An 18,572-nucleotide genomic window follows, 5' to 3' on the forward strand; every position below is an offset into this window, starting at 1 on the left:
TGTGCTGCAGTCTCAGACATGACTTAGTGCCTGAACAACCACAATCATGACAAATGTACCACAGAAATGAAAGACATTAATAATGGGGGAAACTGGGTGCTGGGTAATGGGGAGCTCTCCTGGCTACCTTTGCAACTTTTCTTTTTTGTAAATCTAGAACTATTCTAAAACAAAAAATATTAAAAAAAAAAAAAAAGAAAAACCCACCTGCCACCTAAAGAGATGTGAATTCAGTCAGTCTTGGAACACTCCAAATAGAAGCCAACAGGAATACTAAGTAATAAAGGACAATAAGTAATGGACAAAATCAGCCTCTAAAGAATTTCTCTAGTTTACTCCAGCTCCTTCTTACTTATTCAACTGAATCATTCATTCATATATTTGATAAACATCTGCAGAAGGCCTACTATATTCCAGGAGTTGTGAGATGTTACGGGAAAATCCAAATGAACTTTGTGGCCAATTCAATACTACCAACCAAAACTTAATAAGCTACTGTTTTTGAAACAGTGAGTTATAAATTATTAGTGGGTCATGAAATCAATCTAATGGGTCACAATCACCCTTTTCTCTCTATTGAAATGAAAGGATAAGAAAAAATCACAGTTTCCATAAAAAAGGTTTTGAGAAATTATTTTCTGTATGTGTGTGTTTGTCCTGGATTATGATGTAAAATGCATTTCTTAATTTAGATTAAAATCAAAAGAACTTGAAAGCTACTCAATAAGGTTCATCCCTGGCCATAAGGAGATTAAGTTTAGCAGGAGAAGAGAACTAAGTAAATCTTGACAGAAATTCTTTTTTAAACTATAACATAATGAACTATTTTATACGATTCATACAAAAAAAAAAAAGAGCACAATGCTAACTATTTTACACTCTCTCAGCCTAAGTAGTATCACTGCATCTTATTTATTATTTACTTATAACTTATTCTACCTATTATAGACTGCAGTATGTCCCCCCACCCAAATTCATATGCTGAAGCTTTAACCCCAAATGTGACTATATTTGGAAATAGGGCCTTTAGAGAGATAATGGCGGCTAAATGAGGCCCTGTAGTGTGACTCTAAGTCGACAGATCTGATACTCTTGTAGGAAGAGGAAGAAACACTGAAGATCTCGCCCACACCCACAGAGAAGAGGCCATGTGAAGACAAAGAGAGAAGGCAACTGTCTATGAGCCAAGAAAAGGGGTCTCGTCAGACACTGACCCTGATGACACCGTGATCTTGGACTTCTAACCTCCAGAACTGTGAGAGAATAAATTTCTGTTGTTTAAGCCACCCATTCCATGGTATTTTGTTAGGGCAACTCTAGTAGACAAATATACTACTGTATCCTCCCCCCAAAGGAATTTAATGTGGCTAACTAGCTAAGATAGTCATCCACTCTATGAAATTCAGAGACCTAGCACTCATTTGCTCTACAAAGTTTCTTTTCTTGACAAAAGGCCCCCCAAATTTCTCATAGCATATTTTTAGAGGAATCCTTATGGCCATGATTTTCCAAAAATATTACTCAAGCCTCTGAATTGTTTACTAAATCTGTTTAGCTGTTATTTTTGAGTTGGGATATACATTCATTTCTAATCTCTCGATCAATCTATAACCACACAATGAAGCTTAAGATCAATGAGTATTTCATCATTTGGCTTCCCTGCAAACCATTGTAACTACTGGCAAACAGATAGAAAAAATACATACAAAGATTGAGAAAGCAAATTTCAACGTAGATTTCCAGGTTGGATCAATTCATCCCAGGGTCCTCAAGTACAAATGAAACCAGTTACTAAAACTTAGCCTTAATGTTGCTTTATCTAAAGTGCGAAGTTTTTGAGAAGTTAAATCTATAGTAGTCAGAATAAAAAGTGAAATTGCAAGTTAGGTCCTTCTTTTTGTTTCTTTTACAATTCCAAGAAAAGAGCCTAGGGAGGAAGAGAAAACAGGAGAGAAGAGAAGGGGAAAAGTTATTTAAGGACAGAACAAACAGGAGGATACCTAAACCCCTCAGCCAAGTGTGAGGGAATAAAACCTAAGCAGCCCAGATGACAGCACCGATCCCCACTGCCACCCACCTCCAGCAAGCATTAACTGTTCCACATTACACAGAATCTATGAAATTTCCACATTCGGATTCTGGCGATTGTGCAATGGTTTGATTTACACAAACAGAGGCTCTTGCTCCAACAGATGAAAGCGTCTGTAAGTGCTTCTCTTTTGAAATGAGGTTTGATATTTAAAATAATCTCTTTACCGGGAAAACACTGTCCTGTGGGGAAATCTTAATCATGTTTGCCTAACTTGCTATTTTATATCTATCCTAATTATCTCAATTTCTCCAGTCTGGCTAATATGTTTACAGACTCACATATAAGATCCAAAAGAAGGGATTTTTGCTAATGCTCCCCAGTTGCCTCAAGAATATCATTCATTTTGATTTGAGCATAAACAAAATACCTTTCAGGATTAAGAAAAAAAGATGACTAGGAAATGCAAAGAAATCAAAATACCCAAAATGCGCAATACTGGCCCTTTGAAGTCTCAGCACCTCAAAGAATTCAACTAATGGCTCATATGGTTCTTTATCGTGTTTACTTATTACAATTTTATGCTATAACCAAAGCAGAGTTCCTTGTGAAGTTAATTATTTAACTATATACAGTTACTATATAAACCATTAACTTTTCAAACGTTTATACCTCTTTCGAAAACTCGACCTAAAATTAACTGTCACTCTTGTAGGTAATTCCAGAGTATATTCGTGTAAAATACATTATACCTTTAAAATTATATATATTTTAAAGTCAGGTCTGTAGTCTTCTGATGTAAATGTTCTCTCAACCGTGGTGGCAGCTCTAAGGATAAATATATTTGTCAAAATTCAAGCATTGAGATTGGCTACATTTGTTTGGAAATTAAAACTGAACAGGATCCAGAAGAAATAACTCTACCAAGTATTATGAGGGTGTACAGAGCCAAGAAGAAAAAAAGGGGGGGGGCTTAATTTAAAAATAAAGTCCACGATTAACAATTTCAAAGAGAAATTAGAAAAAAATCACTATTCCATGCTGACTTTAGGTTACCACTGTAATCTGAGCTGCACCTATTCTACAGTGAAATACATAATGAAGAATGTTCCCTGAGATCCTGATACCTGACAATAGAAAAAGAAAAGAAGAAAATCTGGATAAACTAGCTCTATTCTGGACAAACAATCATCGGTTCACCTTGTCCCACTACTGGGCTGCTAAAGGTGTGGAGACTCAAGCAGCTGGAGTGAGTGGACCCTACAAGGCACACAGCACATGCTGCACACACAAGTGCAGGGCCAGCCGAGTGGTGATGTTTCCTCTATTAAAAAAAAGGTCTGGTTTTCGAAGTTGGCAAAGAACCAAAAGGCATTTTAAATAACAAAATCATCTCACCGCCCAATTACAACGATTAATTTACCTCCCACTGATTCCTTTCCATTTTTTATATCATGGAGATAATCTGGAATAGAAATGGTCTTGATTCTGGTCTCAACCTGAACACAAGCATCTTGCCCTGACATTCATCTGTAAACATATGAGGAACTTCCTCTAAACATTATTTACACAGGTTACATAATAACCCATTATGTAGCTATATCACAGTGAAAGCCATCATTCCCCAATGATTGAACTTCTATGTTGTTATCAACTTTTAAAATTGCCAAGAATGCAATAAATGCCTTTACATATAAAGCTTTCAACATACTTAAAATGAATTCCTGTAGAAGGGAAAGCCAAAGTTTGACATAAACTCCAAAAGCCATGAAAAATAAATTGATAAATTCAACCTTATAGCAAAATCAAATTTTCTGCATGACAAAACACACGATAAGCAGAGTTAAAGGACAAGCTGGAGCGGGGGCATGGGGGCACCATGACTTATGACAAAGGACTGATTTCCTTAATGTGGAGAGAGCTTCTACAGAACAGAAAGGAAAAGACTACAACTCCATAGAAAGGTGAGCAAAGCATATGAACAGACACAGTTCATTTAGAGAAGAATACAGAGACAGCTCTTAAATCCACTAAAACATGCTTCTCATCATAAGAGAAATGTCAAGTGAAACTATGCCGAGCTTTTTCCACTTATCAGATTGGCAAAGATTCTAAGATTTTAACACATACGACGTTGTCAAGGGTTTAGAGAAAGGCACTGTCATTCCTCATGTATTACTGGTGAGAGTTTACACTGCCTCTGTGGAAAACAACTGGACAGTATCTATCAAAAGTATAAATGTGGCGACTTCCCTGGTGGTCCAGTGGCTAAGACACCACACTCCGGATGCAGGGGTCCCGGGTTTGGCCCCTGATCAAGGAACCAGATCCCACATGCCCCTACTAAGACCCAGAGGAGCCACATTAAAAAAAAAAAAAAAGTATAAATGTGTATACCCTTTGATCTCACAATTCCAGTTCCAAGAATATATCCTGTAGCTAGACTAATGCACTATATGACGTATGAACAAGATAAGACAATAAAGCAAGGTTTACAAGACCAAAAGTCCGATAATACAGGACACAAGTTTCCATATGTCCATGAATGATCAACATGTGAAAGATAATTCTGATACAACACAGGAAATGAAGGACCACATGCTATTATGGGAACACAGAACTGGGTCGCTTAGCTCAGAAGTGGAGTCCAATTTTCTGGAAGAGATTACTGTATAGATTAAGTAGAAAATAATGACATCAGCTAATACAGGGATGAGCATTAAAGGTACTATGGACTGAATGTTTGTGAAAGTGTTAGTTGCTCAGTCGTGTCCGACTCTTTGTGACCCCATGGACTACAGCCCGCCAAGCTCCTCTGTCCATGGAATGCTCCAGGCAAGAATATTGGAGTGAGTAGACATTCCCTTCTCCAGGAGAACTTCCCAACCCAGTTCTCCTGCATTGCAGGCAGATTCTTTACCATCTAAGCCACCAGGGAAGCCCCTGTGCCCTCACCCCAAATTCACATGTTGAAGTCCTCATCCCCATTATGATGGCATTTGGAGGTAGGGCTCTGGGGTGAGAATTAGGTTTTGATGAAGTCATGAAAGAGCCACCAGTGATGGGATTAATGCTCTTGCAAGAGAATGATGAGACCAGAACTCACTCACTCTGCATGAACACACCAAGGAAACGCTATGTGAAGATAAAACCAGGAAAAGGGCCCTCACCAATAACCCATCCATTCTGCCACCCTGAGCTTGAACTTCCAGTCCCCAGAACTGTGAGAAATAACTGTCTGTTGGTTAGGCCACCCAGTCTATAGTAATCTGTTACAGCACCCCAAAGCAGCTAAGATGAAACTGGTACCAAGAAGTTGGGTGCTGCTGTAACAAACACCTAAAAATATGGAGGGGGCATTGGGACTGGGTAATGGATGGAGGTTAGAAGAGTTCTGAGGTGCAATGCTAGAAAAGACCAATATTGCTATGAAGAGACTTTTGTAGAAGATTATAGTGAGAGCTCAGAAAGCAAAGTGCTGCAGAGAAACCTTCTAGCTTCCTAGAAAACACTTTTAAGTATTCACAACAGATACTGGTAGAAATGTAAATGGCAAAAGCCTTTCTGATGAGGTCTCAGAAATGAAGAAGTCTCTATTGGACCAAGGAGGAAGGCAATCCTTGTTATAAAGTAACAAAGAACTTGGCTGAATTGTGTTCATGTTTCTGTGTTTTGCAGAGGGTTGAATTTGCAAGTGATGAAACTGGATATCTAGCTGAAAAGGTTTCAGAGCAAAGTTTTGAAGGATCTGCTTGTTTACTGCTGATGCCTTATAGTAAAACGTGAAAAGAGAGAAATGAACTGAAGAAAAAAAAATGTTAAGCAAAAAGGAACAAAGAATTTAAAAATTTGGAAGAGTCTCAGCTTATCCATATTGAAAAAAAAAAAAAAAAAAAAGAGAGAGAGGGAGAGAGAAAGTATGTTTGGAGAGAACACTGTGTCTGACTGACCGTTTGATAAGGAGATTCGTATGGGTGTGAACCATGGACCTCACCTAATCAGCCACCCCAGCAGGAACACTGCCAGTTTGAACTGAAGGGGGAAGAGATGGGACAAAATAAAGGCAGGCTGTCAGACTTCTCAGCTCCTATAGGACCTGACTGTAGAGTTAGTTCGTTGTGATCACACACTATTCTTTAAGACAAGAGAGAAAGAAGGACCACTTCAACAAGATTAAGAAATTATCAGGGCTGCCACTCCCAACACAGACCCAGAGTACATGGGCCCAGAGAGGGCCAGGCTGCCCCAACCTATGTTTCAAAGGGTGGGCCCCACTGCCTAGCAAAGCTGTGTGGGTGAGGCTGGCCCAGAATAGCAGGAACACAGTTCCAACCTAGCATAGCTGCAGATTCAGGACTATTGCTCCAGTGGGTTCAGATGATACAACACCCACTCTTAAATGATTATTCTCAAACCTTAAGACCCAATGGTGGAGAAGGAAACAGCAACCCACTCCAGTATTCTTGCCTGGAAAAGCCCATGGACAGGGGCACCTGTCATGCTATAGTCCATGAGGTCGCGAAAAAGTCAGACATAACTCAGCAACTATAAATGCAACAACACAAGGTCCAGTGAAGTAAGCCTTAGTAGGTTATGTGCTTACTTGAGACCCACTTTCCCTTCCTTCTTTCTGATGTCTCCCTTTTAGGATGGGAAAGTACATCTTACATCTGTCTCACTATGGTAGTTTGGGGGCACACAACTTGTTGATTTCACAGGTTCATGGCTGGAGAGGCATTTTTGCCTCAGATTGAATCATATTTCAGGTCTCATCCATAGATTTAGATGATATTTACATAAGAATCCGGATTTTAGAGCTAATGCTGAAATAGAGCTCTTGGGATGGAATAAATACATTTTGTATGTGAGAAGGATATTAATTCGGAGAAGGCAATGGCACCCCACTCCAGTACTCTTGCCTGGAAAATTCCATGGTTGGAGGAGCCTGGGGAGGAGGAGGCTGTAGTCCATGGGGTCTCTAAGAGTCGGATACGACTGAGCGATTTCACTTTCACTTTTCACTTTCATGCACTGGAGAAGGCAATGGCAATCCACTCCAGTGTTCTTGCCTGGAGAATCCCAGGGACGGGGAGCCTGGTGGGCTGCCGTCTATGGGGTCACACAGAGTTGGACATGACTGAAGTGACTTAGCAGCAGGATATTAATTTGGGGATGGGCAGAGGCAGAATCCCATGGATGGGGGAGTCTGGCAGGCTGTAGTCCATAGGGCCACAGAGAGTCAGACATGACTGGAGCAACTTAGCACACAGCATGCACACAGAGGCAGAATGCTATGGATTGAACATTTGTGTCTTCCTGAAATTCATATATTGAAGGTCTAATTGAAAGTGAAAAAGTTGGCTTAAAGCTCAACATTCAGAAAACGAAGATCATGGCATCTGGTCCCATCACTTCATGGGAAATAGATGGGGAAACAGTGAAAACAGTGTCAGACTTTATTTTGGGGGGCTCCAAAATGACTGCAGAGGGTGACTGCAGCCATGAAATTAAAAGACGCTTACTCCTTGGAAGGAAAGTTATGACCAACCTAGACAGCAATATTGAAAAGCAGAGACATTCCTTTGCCAACAAAGGTCCGTCTAGTCAAGGCTATGGTTTTTCCAGTGGTCATGTATGGATGTGAGAGTTGGACTGTGAAGAAAGCTGAGCACCAAAGAATTGATGCTTTTGAACTGTGGTGTTGGAGAAGACTCTTGAGAGTCCCTTGGACTGCAAGGAGATCCAACCAGTCCATTCTGAAGGAGATCAGCCCTGGGCTTTCTTTGGAAGGAATGATGCTAAAGCTGAAACTCCAGTACTTTGGCCACCTCATGGGAAGAGTTGACTCATTGGAAAAGACTCTGATGCTGGGAGGGATTGGGGGCAGGAGGAAAAGAGGATGACAGAGGATGAGATGGCTAGATGGCATCACCGACTCAATGGATGTGACTTTGGGTAAACTCCGGGAGTTGGTGATGGACAGGGAGGCCTGGCGTGCTGCAATTCATGGGGTCGCAAAGAGTCGGACACCACTGAGTGACTGAACTGAACTGAACCTCCAAATAAGGGCTTCCCTGGTGGCTCAGATGGTAAAGAATCTACCTGCAATACGGGAGACCCAGGTTTGATCCCCAGGTTGGGAAGATTTCCTGGAGAAGGGAATGGCTACCTACTCCAGTACTCTTGCCTGAAAATTCATGGACAGGAGAGCCTGTTGGTCTACAGTCCATGGGGTCGCAAAGAATCGGACACAACTGAGTAACTAAGTCTTTAACCTTCAAATGTGATGATATTTGGAGGTTTGCAGAGAGAATTATTTTCATGGGGTCATGAGGGTAGAGGACTTATGATAGGATTATCAAAAAAAAACTTAAGGGGATAATGAGACCCCCTGGTGGCTCACTGGTAAAGAGTCCTCCTGCTAATGCAGGAGACATAGGTTCAATCTCTGGGTCAAGAAGACCCCCTTGAAAAAGGAAATGGCAACCCACTCCAGTACTCTTGCCTAGGAAATTCCATGGACAGAGGAGCCTGGTGGGCTGCAGTCCATTGGGTCGCAAGAGTCAGACACGTCTTAGCAACCTAACTACAACCACAACAGCAAGGAGACCATGGCTTATTCTCTGCGTATAAGTACTAAGCAGAGACTATGGTAGGACATGACCAAGAAGAGAGTCCCCATCAAAAACACAACCGTGCTGGCACTTGGACTGATCTTGGATTTCCAGCCTCCAGAACAGTGAAAAATATTTTGATGTTTAAGCCACCAGTTCATAGTAATCTGTTATAACAGCCCACAGTAACACATTAGGTAAAAGGAACACCATAAGAAGAGCAGAGATATGTAAGTGACATGATATCTACAGGGAACTATTCACTGTTATCGCCAAAACCCGAAATACACGAAGACTGGCGCGAGATAATGCTAAAGAGCAACTTAGGGATCAGCTCAGACTTGAGACCTATAGAACAGTGAGGTAATAAATGTTTTAAACCACTAAATTTATGTGAATTTGGTACAGCAGCAATAGAAACTAGTATCAACTTTGGTGCCTGGAAGTGGTATGCTGTTATAGAAAATACCTAAAAATTTGGGATAGCCTTGGAATCAGGCAGTTGGTGCAGGTTGAAAGAATTTTGGAAAAAAAAAAAAAAATGATAGAAGAAACCTAGATAGTCTTAGACGGTTGGTAAGAATACAGTTACTAAAGGGGCCACTGGTGAGGACTCAGAAGGAAATGAGGAACACGTTACTAGAAATACAGAAAGTAACACCTGAAATTGATCCATGAGTACAACACAACCTATCAAATCCCAGCTAATTTCAATGCAGAAATTGAGAAGCAGTTCCTAAAATTCATGTGGAAATTCAAGGGAACTGGAATTTTCAAAACAATCTTGCAAAACAAGATCAAAGTTTGAGGGCTCACCCTTCCCTATTTCAAAACTTACTATAAAAGGTACAGCAATCAAGACAAGGTGGTACTCACAAAAGACTAGACAAAGACCAACAGAATAGAACTAAAGGTCCAAACATAAACCCATATGTCTATGGCCAGTTGGCTTTTTTTTTTTTTTTTAAAGAGTGCCAAGTCAATTAACTGGAGGGAAAAAAAAGTTTGTTTTTTTTTTTCCAACAAATGGACAAATAAAATATGACATACCCATATAAAGAAATATTATAAATAATAAATAAATAATTATGGGAATAAAAAATGAGGTACTAATGCATGCTACAGCAGGGATGACCTTTGAAAACTTTAAGCTATGTAAAAAAATCAGTCACAAAAATTACATCATGTATGATTCCATTTATTTGAAATTCTTAGAATAAGTAAGTATAGAGAGACAGAAAACAGATTAGTAATTGCATAGGGCTGGAGGGTAGAAGGATTGAAGGTGATGACTAAGAGGTATGAGGTTTCATTTTTAGGAAATGAAAATGATTTAGAATTGATTAAGGTGATAGATCTACAACCCTATGAATATACTGAAAGTCAAAAGTGTACACTATAAATAAGTGAATTGTATGGCATACAAATTATATCTAAGTTGTTTAAAAAAAAAAAACAGGAAAAGAAAACCACATCAAGACTACACACATTGTAATCAAATTGCTGGAAATCAGAAACAAAAAATTTTCAAAAGCAGCTAGAGGAGGGAGAAAAGACATAAAGAAAGTGAGAAGACAAAACACAAATTTGGAAATTGGCTTATTGTCTCAGAATTATAAAGGACTACTATAAATAAATGAAATGGACACTCCAAAATAAAACCGGGCAAAATATTAAATGGGCATTTCACTGAAAAATAAACCAATATGATCAAGAAATAAATAAAAAGATGGCTGACCTCATCAGTTGTCTGATAATGTAATATAATTTATTTATTTACTTAGTGGAGCGCAGTTTATTACACCAGCGGGCCCAAGGCAGAGTCTCCTCTTAGCCAAGGATCTGATAATGTAATTTAAAATGTCAGATACTGGGAATTCTCTGGCAGTCAAGTGGTTAGGACTTGGCGCTTTCACTGCAGTGGCCTGGGTTCAATCCCTGGTAGGGAAATTGAGATCTTATAAGTTGTATGGCACAGCCAAATAAAATAAAATATCAGATACCATTTCACATCCCCAAATATAAAAGTCTGAATTTACTTTTCAAGAATCCTAGAGAAACTTGTGTATATGTATGCCAGGATACACATACAAGAATGTTTAGTGCAGACTTGTTTAGAATAACAAAAGGTCCAATACCCTCAACAGGAAAATGAATAAATTATAGCACATAGACATTCTTTATGCCAATAAAAATGGATGAAATTATAGTTTGATGCAAAAAAGCAAGCCTCCCTATAACTTATATTGTATAATTCCACTTATAAAGTTCAACAATATACAAAACTAAATATGTACAAATATTAAGTAAATCTATGAAGAAAGTAAAAGAATGATCACCATAAAAAGCTGTATAGTGACAACACTCAGAGAGAAATGAGGAGAGAAGGACACAGTAGATTTCCCAGATGGCTCGGCAGGTAAAGAATCTGCTTATAGTGCAGGAGACTTGGGTTTGATCCCCAGATAGGGAAGATCCCCTGAAGGAGGGCATGGCAACCCACTACAGTATTTATTATTGCTGGGAAAGTCCTGTGAACAGAGAAGCCTGGCAGGCTACAGTCCATGGGGTCGCAAAGAACTGGACAGAACTGAAGCAGCTGAACATACATGGGACTCAAGAAGTACTTACTACATCAAGTTTCAGAGAAGTCAAAATAGAAAATAGTTTATAATTTTGTATCTAGTCAATATCTCATTAAAAAAACAATTTCTACAAAGAAAAGCAAATAGAAGAGGAAGAAGTGCAGAGAGCTAACCTTGAATAATCTTTAAAATGTTTGAGAAGGAAGAGGAAAGAGAATACAGTAGTTGAAAAGGGACCAGGGTCAAGAGAATGTCTGGCTTCATTCTTTTCCAGAAGAGGAAATGGATCAGCAAACATATGGGTTAAGGAATGAAAAGCATAGAGATTTAGAGATTAGTAGGTTAATGGTGGTATTAGTAACAGTAGGAAAGGCAGGAACTAACATTCACTGAGAGCTTGTACCAGAGTCAAGGCCCCTTAACTGCCTTAACTTATGGTTGTGCTCACAATAAGATAAGCACTTATTTCTAGTCCCATTTTTCAAATGGAAGCACATAGAAGATAAGCAATATGTCCATGACCACACATTTAGAAAGCACAAAGCCATATTTCAAACTGGTAGACTTTGCCTCCAGAGCCAGGATTTTTATGAAGGAGAAGGTGTAACTGAGGGAGCAAAGTCCTGGAGGAAAGAAGACAGGCCTTGACCAATACTGGAGTGGGTAGCCTTTCCCTTCTCCAGGGGATCTTCCCAACCCAGGGATCGAACTCAGGTCTCCCACATTGCAGGCAGATTCTTTACCAGCTGAATCACCAAGGAAGCCTAAGAATACTGGAGTGGGTAGCCTATCCCTCCTCCAGTGGATCTTCCCACCTCAGGAATTGGACCAGGGACTCTTGCATTGCAGGCAGATTCTTTACCAACTGAGCTATCAGGGAAGCCCCTGAGGCTGGAGAAGAGATAAATAAATAGCAGGGGTGGGGAGAAGTAAGAAAAGGGAAAAAACACTTTACAATCTATAGATTTTTTTTTTAATGAAGTAGGCAGTCAGGTTGTTTGCTGGGAGTGAGTGCAGTACAATTGGGGTAAACTAAAAATATCTACTACTGGAAGAATGAATGACACTGAGACCAATCAAGGAAGAAGACATTCACATCCCTATGCTACACTATTCTAGAACATTCCATTGTAGGAAATGCTAGGTACAACCTCCTGCACTAATTATTAGTTAGTTCTACTTTTGCTTTCTCTTAACCTTGACTAGTTGAACTCAGGTACATTCAAAGTGCCCATAATGCAATCCCATTGGAAGGTATCTAATACCAACAAAAAGGGCTTGCTCAGCTTTCCTGCCCAGAACCCTTCTCAAGGAAATTTTCTTTTATATGTTGCTCTCCCGTCCTCTGCCTGAGGAGAGAAAAAAATCTCTACACTCTTTTAAGCATAGCCTTTCTTCTGTGCTTCTGTCTCCATAATTAGATTATAAACTTACTCTAGGGAATAAGTTCATGCCTTGCAAAGAATAAGCAAATACTATTTCAATACATCTCTGTCTTGGTCATCTCAATAATGGAAATTCTACACATATCTCTAAAATAAATGACAATACAGAAAGATAGACTTTTTTCCTTATGTCTCTCCAAAGATGTATTTATACACATAATTAAAACTCTAAAAATTTGCAACGTTTTTTTTTAGCAACCAGCTTTTATCTTTCCAAAGATGAAGTCCAATCCCTACCCAAATTATTGCAAATTTCAAGTTAGTAAATTTTCCTATAATCTACATAAGTGTATAAAAAAATAAATTGTAGTCTTCAAGTGATTTCAAGTGGGTGAGGCTATTTTTTGTCCGAGGCCTACCACAAACACTTTCTTGAAGAACAAGTAACTGTGATCTGATGGGTGTGTGTGTGTTCATATATGTAGGTGTGTGTGCACACACTCAGACGTGTCCAACTCTTTGCAACCCCATGAACTGTAGCCTGCCAGGCTCCTCTGTGTATGGAATTTCCCAGGAAAGAATACTGGAGTGGGTTGCCATTTCTTTCTCCAGGGGCTCTTCCTGATCCCGGGATCGAACCCACATCTCTTGCGTCTCCTGCATTGTCAGGCTGATTCTTTACCACTGCTGCTGCTGCTGCTAAATTGCTTCAGTTGTGTCCAACTCTGTGTGACCCCATAGACGGCAGCCCACTATTGCCTATGAGAAACCTCAATTTAAGGAGCTGTGTTACTTTTTTCTTCTTAACAAATATCTTCAGATAAAATCCACTAACATTTAGAAACTAAATGAAAAAAATAAAATATTAAATCAGTTCTCAAATTACTATGTAATATTTAACAACTCTATTAAAGTCTAATCAGCCGTAGACTTTATCATAATCAGATAATGTATAGGACATTGCCTCAAGTATTTATTTCCTCAAATTTCTCTATGTGCCATGCAATTAAATTACAAAGCAAATATGTTTCAAAAAATAATGAAACCACTCAATACTGGGAACTGCAATAAAAGTATAGGACACAGGGTAACCAGTAACTGCAACGTGTGTGTTTAAAGAAAAAAATCTGTTCAAGCATATACTCAGGTGCCAGATAATTTCCACTAGTACATTCACCACACAAATTCTACTTTATTGCTATGAATGCTTTAAGTAAACAAAACACCCACATTCAAATGATAGCTAAGGTTAACCATACATCTTTTTTCATAAATTTCTTTTTTGTCACAAACACTATCTCACCTGTGCCCTTTAAACCATTGTTTCAAATGTTTTTGACCACAACCAACGGAGAAGGCAATGGCACCCCACTCCAGTACTCTTGCCTGGAAAATCCCATGGGCAGAGGAGCCTGGTAGGCTGCAGTCCATGGGGTTGCGAAGAGTCAGACACGACTGAGCGACTTCACTTTCACTTTTCACTTTCATGCACTGGAGCGGGAAATGGCAACCCACTCCAGTGTTCTTGCCTGGAGAATCCCAGGGACGGGGGAGCCTGGTGGGCTGCCGTCTATGGGGTCGCACAGAGTTGGACATGACTGAAGCAACTTAGCAGCAGTAGCAGCAGCAACAGCAAGGAAAAAATTTCATGTTGCAACCTAATAGAAACATAAAATCACGGAAGAAAAGTTTTACATATTTAGCTTACTAGTTGTGATGTACTCTAGGATTAAAAAAAAAGTTTTCTAAATGTTGGTTTCATTCTACCAAATTAAAACACTCAGATTTGGAAAAATACTGCTTCAATTTCTTTATTTCACTCATGTTATTTTTAACAGCATGATCCTAGGTTCTGTTCAGAAACTGAATACGATTTGCCCAAGGCCTTAGGACACTCTCATGGATAGAGTATCTCTCAGAATCCACACCATTCCACATAGGATCAAAAACAATGGACCCCAAACAAAGGGAGAACAAAGAAAAGGCAGACAGAACTGCCCTGCTGATCGACAATCAGGGTCCCCCAAAATTACATGAGATATTGTGGTGCAAAGGTTAGAACAGAAAACTTAGAATCAAGCCCCAAATCTACCACATCAGGCAAGACACTTTGGAGAGATATAATTTTCTCATCTGTATTAAATAACATGGGGTAGGGGCCGAGTCTCATGCCCATAACTCTACTCCTAGAGTCTAGAACAGTGCTTGGCAGGTGGTAGGTGCACAGTTGATATTATTAAATGAATGAATGCATGAATAAATATCTTGTTCATCTGGTTGTAAGCAGGATGTCATCCAAATACGTGATTTTGTTTTTAAATTCAGTCTGAAATAATTGGAGAAACAGTATGCTGGCAGCTTCTCATTACTCTGATTAATTAAGCACGTCCCTCTTTTTCCAAGAAAAAAAGGCGGGGTCAGCGGAGGGTTGGAATGACATGTTCTGTATTTTTTCTTCTCCACCTGCTATTCCTTATGAATATAAATGGTATGTGTACCCTATCTCTACATGCAGTATAAGTGCAACACTGGTACCCTTTTAAACTACAAATGTAAAAATTGAGCTACCCACTGTAATGCATGTAAGTCATTTAACTCTCTCGGTGTCAAAAATTAAAAGGATTAAAGAGGGTCACAGATAGAAATTCCAAGTCATAGTAGTCAATTTTTCAGCTTAACATAAATCCTGGTAAATATTTCTATAAAGGAGGATGAAGTTATTTTAACTGATGCTCAATCAGATTGAATTATCCTTATTATCTATAACCTCACATTGCCCAAATAAAAAAATTAGTCCGTTATTTCATTCGTCATTAATTCCTCAGTTCTTTCAAGTATAATATCATGCCAGCTTCTAGGAGGAATACAAAAGATTCCAGTCCTTGCAATCTTAACATGACTTATCATGAAACTGTCCACTAACTATATAAAAAAATAAAATATTATCTGATTAAGTATAATCTTCCCTGGTGGCTCAGATGGTAAGGAATATGCCTGCAATGCAGGAGATCCGGGTTTGATCCCTGGGTTGGAAAGATACCCTGGCGAAGGGAATGGCAATCCACTCCAGTGTTCTTGCCTGGAGAACTCCATGCAGAGAGGAGCCCAGCAGGTTACAGTCCATGGGGTCACAAAGAGTCAGACACAACTGACGGACTAACATACACATGTATTATTGGAGTAGGAAATGGCAACCCACTCTAGTGTTCTTGTCTGGAAAATTCCATGGACAGGGGAGCCTGGTGGGCTACAGTCCATGGGGTCACAAACAGTAGGATACAAATAAGCACACACACCATATAGTACAGTTTAAGAGATCTGGACAAAAAAAAATTTACCTTCATAACTTACCATCTAAAAGTCCAGATTTCAGGGACAGCAAATAAATGGCAAGTGATTAGCCATTTTCTTCATCCTCTAGTACCTATGTCAGGTTAATTATTGGAACTTAGGTATGACCTCTCTCAACACGTCTCTCTAGCCACAATCAAGGATGATGAAACTTATTTTTCATCTCTAGGCTCAGGCCTTGAAAGGGCTAGAGAAAAGTATTTGCTTACATTATCTATCACATGAACCCTGTCCAACTACACACCAAAAGAACACCATCAACTTCTAAATCCATCGAAGAAAGGGTATTCATTTCTCTACATAGTCTAACAAAATGATTGGTTTTACTTTAAGTCTTAAATTGTGTCAAATGTGACACCATTATGTCAAATGGTGATTATATCTATAAATCCAATAAAGATACTTTATAATCATAAAGGCTCATTCCATAACAGATAATATGCATGAAATTATGACAATTAATGTGTTCATTAAACAATACAAAAGTACCTAACATAGAAATTACAAATTTACTGACCCTTACTTAGTTCAGTCCCTAGAGGTAGCCACGATTAAGTTCGGTGTATGTTCTTCAAGCTTCTTTATGAGATATACTAGAGCTACTTTCTTTACAAAATATTTCTGGCAAACTTAACTTGTAAATGAAATATAGTATTTAAATAATAGATGACTGATAATGCAAACTTTAAAGACATTTAATTTTGATTTAGTGCCATTTTATATCTAACACAGATTAGAGTCCAAATGAAACATGGGGAAAATGCATTAAACCCAGTGCTTTTTCAACACGAAAGATGTCCCAAATACATGTTTCATCTTTCATAATGAAAGATTCCACCCAAATCTTGTCAAACCTCAAAAAGATGGAACTTTCAATTGAAAAACATCCTGAGCAGATGGTGGTACCACATAGATTGAAAAAGAAATATCTAATTTGTGTTTAAATGAGAAACACGAAATTTGAGAAACGTGCACTGAGAGTCACATCAATAGATATTCATGAAAACACACTTGCCCTAAAGCACAGGTTGTTCAGCAGAGAAGGAAGCTTGGTAAGAGCTTAGTTTAACACTTTCATTTTACATATAAGGAAGCAGACTCAAAGGTCACAAAGCCAAGAACACAGGCAGATCAGAACCGCAACCCACCGTCTCTTGCTATAGAAAACCTGTGCTGCCTCGGCATTCACTAACGTGAGGAGGAATTGTCTTATGTAGATGAGGGTGGGGGTTTTTTTTGTTTTGTTTTTTGATGGTTTAAACACAATTGCCTTTGGATTCTTAGCATCCTGGGTTCCTCTATCTTAGGACCCCCAGTTGCCCCCAAGCCTACAATTCTTTCTTCTCCACTCCAAGCTGGATTCTACAGTCTCTTCTATTAGTGCTCCGCCTACCCCTGCTGGTCAGTCTCCACTCTGTCCCGAGCCTTGCCCTTCACATTCACCCTTAGCAAAGTCTTGAGGAGGCTCAAAAATCAAAAATATGGATGTACACATCTCCATATTGGGGGCCACAATCGTCAGAGAAATTGTAAGTGGCTCTAGGAAAACTAAACGTACAGTTCTATTATTAAGGATAATCAGGCCTAGGAGAGAGAATCTGATCCTCACAATTACTCAGCCAATGTCTTGACTCAAATTACCATATTCACATTCCAAATATGGGGCAGCCCTATAATTTCAAAGGCTAAAATTTAACCTTTGAAAGTTCACATAATACTGGCACTCTTATGTTAGAAAACAGATAACTCTTTTTCATAACAATATATCAAAAGCTCAACAAAGAAAACAAATAAAAATTCAATAGAATTTGAAGTCAAAGAAGCAACATGGTAAGACTATTTGTTTTACTTTTCCCTCATCTCTTCTGATCCACACCCACCTTTGAGCTCTCTTGAACAATCTAGAATTCAGAGAACCAGTTTGAGAACCACCACCATCTTTTAACACATTCACCTTCATTAAACAATGTCAACACCTATACAGGGTAAATGACGTGTGTAAAACACTGTAAATTGATAAGAATGGAAAATGTTCTATTTACCTGGTAGCTGAAAACTTCGTGCTCTTTTCCCCAAACATTAATGAACTATTTATAAATATTCAGTTCAGTTCAGTTGCTCAGTTGTATCCGACTCTTTGCGACCCCATGAATCACAGCATGCCAGGCCTCCCTGTCCATCACCAACTCCCAGAGTTTACCCAAACTCGTGTCCATTAAGTCGGTGATGCCATCCAACCATCTCATCCTCTGTCGTCCCCTTCTCCTGCCTTCAATCTTTCCCAGTATCAGGGTCTTTTCCAATGAGTCAGTTCTTTGGATTTATAAATATTACATTGGTACAAAAGTAATTAAGGTTTTGTGTTGCTGAACTTTGCTGTTTTGATATTGGAATACATTCTTAAATAAACATGATTGCTATTCATCATTTTAATGCACATTTATCACTTTATGTTCTTTTGCTAATGACTTATTACTTATTATTTATTTTATATTTATTTTAGACTAGGGAAATGTTCTACAAAAAGCAAACTCAAGCGATTTTCTTATTCAAGTTCAAAATGGGTCATAAAGCAGTAGAGACAACTCACAACATCAACACTTTTGGC

The 18,572-nt window shown here is 38.9% G+C and overlaps 1 protein-coding gene across 30 annotated transcripts in view; it reads right to left on the reverse strand.

Annotated features, from left to right (window-relative positions):
* PLAGL1 (PLAG1 like zinc finger 1) overlaps positions 1–18,572 on the reverse strand; it is a 97,741-nt gene that overhangs the window by 70,783 nt on the left and 8,386 nt on the right. The window contains exon 2 of one of the 30 annotated variants that reach the window (XR_008698376.1): positions 13,580–14,271. The exons of the other annotated variants lie outside the window; for them this stretch is intronic. The gene's annotated coding sequence lies outside the window, so the exon portion shown is untranslated. Of the gene's footprint in view, positions 1–13,579; positions 14,272–18,572 lie in introns of those variants that run through there. 30 annotated transcript variants of the gene reach the window in all.

This window comes from Bubalus kerabau, chromosome 9, assembly GCF_029407905.1.
Source record: "Bubalus kerabau isolate K-KA32 ecotype Philippines breed swamp buffalo chromosome 9, PCC_UOA_SB_1v2, whole genome shotgun sequence".
Lineage (NCBI taxonomy): Eukaryota > Metazoa > Chordata > Mammalia > Artiodactyla > Bovidae > Bubalus > Bubalus kerabau.